The sequence below is a fragment of the Coenobita brevimanus genome, chromosome 40, assembly GCF_032717465.1.
Source record: "Coenobita brevimanus isolate Jiangsu-jjx chromosome 40, ASM3271746v2, whole genome shotgun sequence".
Classification (NCBI taxonomy): domain Eukaryota; kingdom Metazoa; phylum Arthropoda; class Malacostraca; order Decapoda; family Coenobitidae; genus Coenobita; species Coenobita brevimanus.
In genome coordinates, this window is record NC_136993.1 from 3,299,913 (window position 1) to 3,306,569 (window position 6,657).

The 6,657-nt window shown below is 45.9% G+C and overlaps 3 non-coding genes across 3 annotated transcripts; all 3 read right to left on the reverse strand.

Moving 5' to 3' along the window:
* Nucleotides 1-3,795: 3,795 nt before the first annotated feature.
* Nucleotides 3,796-3,867, reverse strand: TRNAM-CAU (transfer RNA methionine (anticodon CAU)). Its single transcript has one exon. It is a non-coding gene; the product is annotated as a tRNA-Met (tRNA).
* Nucleotides 3,868-5,847: 1,980 nt separating this feature from the next.
* Nucleotides 5,848-5,920, reverse strand: TRNAV-CAC (transfer RNA valine (anticodon CAC)). Its single transcript has one exon. It is a non-coding gene; the product is annotated as a tRNA-Val (tRNA).
* A 417-nt stretch (nucleotides 5,921-6,337) lies between these two features.
* On the reverse strand, nucleotides 6,338-6,411 carry TRNAN-GUU (transfer RNA asparagine (anticodon GUU)). The gene has a single exon. It is a non-coding gene; the product is annotated as a tRNA-Asn (tRNA).
* Nucleotides 6,412-6,657: the final 246 nt, after the last annotated feature.

Genomic DNA, 6,657 nt, shown 5'->3' on the forward strand with positions numbered 1-6,657 from the left:
CCATTTTTGTGCATCTCAGTAGTACGCATTTTTCATCCATCCATCCATCAAGCCATCATTGCCCCATGAGCGTAGGAGTCCGGAGCTAGGCAGTTGGTCCCGACATTTAAGATTTCATCCACACATTTTTACTTCTCGTCAATATTTTATCTTCCTTAGCTTATCATACGTCAGTAAAATAGTCCAGAGTTAGCAAGAAAATTAGGAGAAATACACTGAGGTGGTTTGGACATGTGGGGAGAATGGAGAAAGAAAGAATGACTGTGAGGGTGTTTGTAGGTGAAGTGAAGGGAGGGGGAGACCGGGGATGAGGTGGAGGGATGGAGTTGAGAGGTATATGAGGGACGGGGAGACCGGGGATGAGGTTAAGGGATGGAGTTGAGAGATATATGAGGGAGGGGGAGACCGGGGATGAGGTGGAGGGATGGAGTTGAGAGGTATATGAGGGAGGGGGGAGTGAGTTGGGGGAGGGCAGTCAAATGGTGGGTGAAAGAGCGAATTGGAGGCGTTTTGTCTGCGGCCACCCTTTGCGGGACTAGGGCGTCGGACTATAGACATAGATAGTTAGCAAGAATAGGATGGAAACGTCTTTAAAATGGTCCAGAATTAACGAGAACAGGATGAAAACAACGTCATGGGGTGAATATTAAAGTATCGTCCATTTTCCACCAACAAAGTAACATTCAATTATGGAGACTGGGAATGATCTCTTTCAGAAATATAACAGTCTTTAAGAACGTAAGTCCGGTAGGTCGTAACTCTCCGTGGACTAATGCCAGATGGACCTAAATTCACTCCTGGACTGGTATAATCACCATCTGCATCACCATCCATCCGACTTTACACCCGCCTGTCTCGACTCTCCGCCCCAGTCACCCGCAGACGTGTTTGGGAGGGATTTAATGTGGTGGTTTCTCGACCCGTTTTGACTTTGGGATGTCACCGCTCGAGTGTGTGAAGATGAATTCCTTATGACGCCTTTTAAGTTCTTGCTGCCATGCGACGTTGTTATTGTTGTTGTTATTATTATTATTGTTATTGTTATTAATTAGCTCAGGGGATACCTCTTACCATATTCCAGACCGTCACAGTCCTCTTTTCTGCCCTTTAAGATTCCTCTGTCTCTTCCCTTTCCTTTCCAAAGCATCCTCATCGCTCTTCCTAAGGCATCTTCCAACTCTTCTTTCCTCCTTTCCAGAGCGACTTATTTCTTTATCAGTTCATTAGACTTCTCTCAACTCTTGTAATTCCCTTTGTAGACCATTTCAATCCCCTTTCAATCATTCAGGCTTCACTCAGGTGTCTTATTTCCACTTGAGTTATCCAGGCTTCCTTCTCAGTCCCTCCGGCTCCTTCTGTGACTTCCAGACCTCTTCCAGACCAGCATAATCCCTTCATAGGTCTCAAGGATTCTCCCAGCGATTTTCAAACCTCTCCTAGCCCACTGTTAGCTTTGTGTCAACCCTTTTCTTTCCAGTTCTAGTCCATTCTAACTTTTCCAAAATCCTAATCATTTTACTGTTCAGCCCCGTTCGTCCCTCCTGGTTTTCTTCCGGTCACTTTCATCTTCATTTCTGGTTTACTGTAGCCTCGTTCTAGTCCTTCTATTAGTCTTCTTACAGAATTACAACGCCTCTTAGTCAATTCCTAACTGCACCCAGCCTCGTTCAAGCACCTAACCCATTCCTAAATTCTCCTACCTCCCTTTCCGTCCTTTGTACCCCTGTTTTAGCTGTTCCTAGCCCAGATGCAACTCCTAACCTCCCTCATCCTCGTTCATACCCCCTTTAACCCTTTCAGATCTTTCTTAGCTCCATTCCAGTCCCTGTTAGCGTTTTCCTAGTACCGTCACAACCTCATCTAACCCATTCTTAACCATTCTTGGCTTTCATCTCCATTCTAGTCTCTCCTAGCCTTTTCCTAGTCACGTCCCAGCCTCTTCTAACCCAGTCCTGACCACTCTTGGCTCTATCTCTTGTCTTAAAACCTTTCCTGTCCCTCCTAACTTATTCTAGCCTCTCAGCCACGTTACAACCCTTTCTAACATCCCCACTTCCAAGCCTCACCGAACCTGCTCTTAACCTCTCTCAGTGCCGATCCATCTCCTCCGTGCCTGTGTCAGTGAGTGGAGTTGGGAGTTGGAAGGAGGAGCATGAGGTATTAAAGACAGGGTCGCTCTCAGCCAAATAGCCGCCATGCATCACCCTGGCCTGCACCCTGCTCGAAGTTGGGGTCATGGTGGGGTAGTGTGGCGTGGGGGCAAGGAATGGATGCCGTAATTATACTTGAGGAATATTTTTTAGTGATTGATAAATTTACGTAGTTACCTGTACTTCATTACTGCCTGTTTATTTATTGCCAGATGCCTTAATCCCGTAAGGGGTGGCCACAAACAAATTGCCTCCATGTCCCCCTCTCCCCCGCCATTTCCCTGCCCTCCCTCCAGCTCACACACCCCTCTCTCATATATCTCTTCACTCCATCCTTCCATCTCATCCTCGGCCTCCCCCTCCCTCTATCCCCCTCCATCTTTTTACACTGCTTTGTAAATATATCATGAAAGATGTAACCCCACCTGTTGGATCAGTCTTTCTTGAGCAAAACACTCGTGTGGAAATGGCAAGAATGAAATTTAAGAATGCGTCCTCATATACTAGGAGCTGCCTAGCATGGACCAACCGGTCTGCTGCAGTTATCTTCTCTTCTAATGTTCTTATATTGAAGGTATTACAGGCAGGACTGCTCTCAGGTAAACAACCCCAGCTGGCAGCTGCACTCTGCTCCTTTCGGACAAATGGTCGTGCTGCAACACAGACTTCTTTTATAAATCCATGCACGTGTGTGTTGTGTGTACGTTTGTGTGTAATGCCTACTGCCATTTTTTTACTTGATAGTCCTCTGTAGTAGAAGGGATTAAATAATATTAACCTTATGCTTCGGCCGGGATAACTCTAGTAGCACATTGCAACCAGTGCATAATGATTTTATTTAGCTGAGAGAATCGTAGGATTGGATTCAATTGCACAGTTAAGGCATTTCACATTTGTTTCTTTCCTTAGAAGTGACCGGTTAGGGTGATGATGGTGGTGATAATGATGATGATATGTGGAAGAGAAGGAGGGAGTGAAGGAATAAATGTCGATAAAACGATACCGATAAAGGAGACAGTAATTACGATAAGGAACATGAAGGAGGAAGAAGACACTGAAGTCAGAAGAGAAGGTGTGGAGGAACTGATAAGAGTAAACTGAATAAGGAAGTAACAGGTAAAGATTTAAATGGTAGACTTACTAGGATAACATTGTAAACAGGGTGCACAATATTTTTCCTTTTCCTGACCCTCTAGTCCCTTTCTTCTTTTCACCACCTTCCCAGAATCATTGAATACCAGCTGGAGTCTGCACTTGCCCTCCAGCATTAAGTCTGCATTAATAATTCGGGGAAGAAGTTGGCTCGAGCTGTTGAGAGGAGGTTGTTCAAAGGGCGGGCATTTGGGAACGGGTATTTAAGCAGGCCAGACGTTTCGTAGAACTGAACATTAAGTGAACAAGCCGATTATGTAGAAGAGTGGCAGCCCAGAGACGGAGTACGAGGACGAGTTAGACAGTGAATGAGATGCTAGGATTAATAGACCATGAACCAGATGCCAGCAGTCCACAGAGTTCATGTTTGAGATGGAACTTTGACAACAATAACATCCCACCAACAGCAACAACAAAACAGTTCCTCAGGTATACATGTAGGTGAACAAGGAAGAGGGAAAAATGTAATGAATCGACACAAAAACCTGTCACGTAGCAGAGCGTAGTTTCGATCTACGGACCTCTGGGTTATGGGCCCAGCACGCTTCCACTGCGCCACTCTGCTGGGTTAGGAGTTCAGTCTGTGCTGGAGACTATTATGGTTCCTCGACGGAGCTAGAATTGTGGTATTGATAGGACGGAGGTGGAGCTGTCTGTTTATATAGACGTCTCAGTTGTTTCCCTTAGTTCCCTGCTTTTCCCCTTCAGTTCCCTGCTTTTCCCCTCAGATCTGCCCCTTTCCCCCTCAGTTCCCTCCCTTTTCCCTTCAGTTCCCTGCTTTTCCCCTTCAGTGCCCTGCTTTTCCCTTTTAGTTTCCTCCCTTTCCCCTCAGTTCTGTCCCTTTCCCCCTCAGTTCTGTCCCTTTCCCCTCAGTTCTGTCCCTGTCCCCTCAGTTCTGTCCCTGTCCCCTCAGTTCCCTCCCGTCCCCCTCAGTTCCCTCCCGTCCCCCTCAGTTCCCTCCCGTTCCCCTCAGTTCCCTCCCGTTCCCCTCAGTTCCCTCCCGTTCCCCTCAGTTCCCTCCCGTTCCCCTCAGTTCCCTCCCTTTCCCCCTCAGTTCTGTCCCTTTCCCCCTCAGTTCTGTCCATTTCCCCCTCAGTTCTGTCCCTTTCCCCTCAGTTCCCTCCCTTTCCCCCTCAGTTCCCTCCCGTTCCCCTCAGTTCCCTCCCTTTCCCCCTCAGTTCTCTCTCTTTCCCCTCATAAGGGTAGTCGACTACGGAATAAAGGCGTCTTTGGTCTGTAATCTACTGGTTTTACGTTCATATGAGCCAGATTTTTTTTTTTTAATGCAAGGAAGAAGGAACCAAAGGCCAGGAGCCCGCAAAAAAAAAAAATCCGTTCAAGATGCCTGGACACACTGCGTTTGAAAGACTGGAGATCATAGGAAGTAGGAAATACAGACAGAGGGAGACAGTTCCAGAGTTGACCGGTTGCATAAATGAAGGACTGGGAGTAACGGTTACCTCCTGCATTAGAGAGTTGGACATGAAAGAAATTAAACCAGCATGGGGCCAAATGAAGTGGCATTTTGCAGTAACTGTAATTATTTTGTGGTGGTGTTTGACGCGGTAGGTTTGCATCGATACATTTTTTTTTTTTGAGTGTACGTGCATGTGTTCCGTCCTTATATCTAACGAGGGTCCAGGTAGGGCCGAAAGTGTTTAATTTTGACTAATAGTTGTTGTTTGTCGAATGTAAACACACACACACACACACACACACACACACACACACACACACACACACACACACACACACACACACACACACACACACACACACACACACACACACAATTTTGTAGTGAACAGAATTAGACAGTGACCTTAGGAACGTTGGCATTTAACTAAGAATGAATATAGTAGCAGTAATTGCTAGTACAGTATATGAGAGAGGAGGGTGTGAGTTGGGAGCGGGGCAGTGAAACGGCAGGGGACAGGGCGGCATGGAGGCGATTTGTTTGTGGCCACCCCTTACGGGATTAAGGCGTCTGGCAGTAGATAGATAGATAGTTGCTAGTCGACTGCTGGCTGAAGTTATTTCCTGCAGTTCGCCATCATCCTTTTGGAGGATAGGGAATTGAGAACCGTATCTATAACCGGGCAGTAGAGCCGGCCTTTTTATCGGTACCACCACGTGAAGGCATCTCTCTTCAGCACTCTACATTGTCATACTGAACGGGATTTTAAAAGAGACTAGCCATGGGAGTGTGGCATTTACCTGGATTGAATTACTAAAGTAGTCAAAGTCTAAAGTCTTCTCGCCTCTTCAAATTCTAATAGTAGTTTGATTCGTAGATGCTTCAGCGTGACGTAGTGGACTGGGGTGTACTTACTGTTTTGTGGGTGGTAATGGGGATATTTTTCTACTGTGTCTCATTTAAGCAGCAAAGTGGCGGTGAAAAAGTGTCAGGGGAGGCGAACGGAGTGTAGTATATTAGTGTAAAATAAATAGAGTTAATGTGATGTAGTGGACGGGTTAGAGTGACCTTGGGAGTGTGGGATTTAACCAAGACTAAATTGAACCAAGTAAAGGTGTGTAAACATTATGTTTCCGCCCGGGATCGAACCGGGGACCTTGCGCGTGTGAGGCGCACGTGATAACCACTACACTACGGAAACTTGTGTAGGGCAATGGAAAGTGTCGTATGGAAAATAATGATGGCAACGCACTTGTACTTGATGTGTGGGTGTTCTTTTGTGTTGTCTGTAAGTTTAATAGCCCTGATTTTACAGCATGGATGACCCTAAACCTGTTTTAGTGGATTGTGTGTATTTGTAAAGGGATGTCTAATTTAATTACTCGTGACGATATTGAAGCTATCAACTCAGATGGTCGACCATTGCTGTTTTATTTTTACACCGGACGATTTTATTCAGCTGAGGGAAGTCCGTCGCATCAGATGTTGAAAAAACTACATAAAATCTTTGCCATCATCGTCCAGGTGTAGGAATTGTATACTTGCTGACCTAGATTAATTTTTACTCTGGTCAGGTTAATCATGCGGTCAAGGATCAAGTGCTATGACTGAAAACGTTCGCCCCCGGGTGGGCTCGAACCACCAACCTTTCGGTTAACAGCCGAACGCGCTAACCGATTGTGCCACGGAGGCCTGAGTAGAGTGTGGTTGATAATTCCTTTCTCATTTAATATTTCTGCTATTGCTGTGAGACTCTTCATCGATATAAGTATAACTGTCCGATGGTAGCAGGATTGGTGTGTGTGTGTGAGAGAGAGAGAGAGAATTACTGAAAGGGTTAATGAATATTGTTTCGTGCCTCTTCAGTACAAGGGCTCTCTCATGACCACATCAATCCAGGGACGTCTCAGATTTTTTTCTTGACACTACCAGATTACC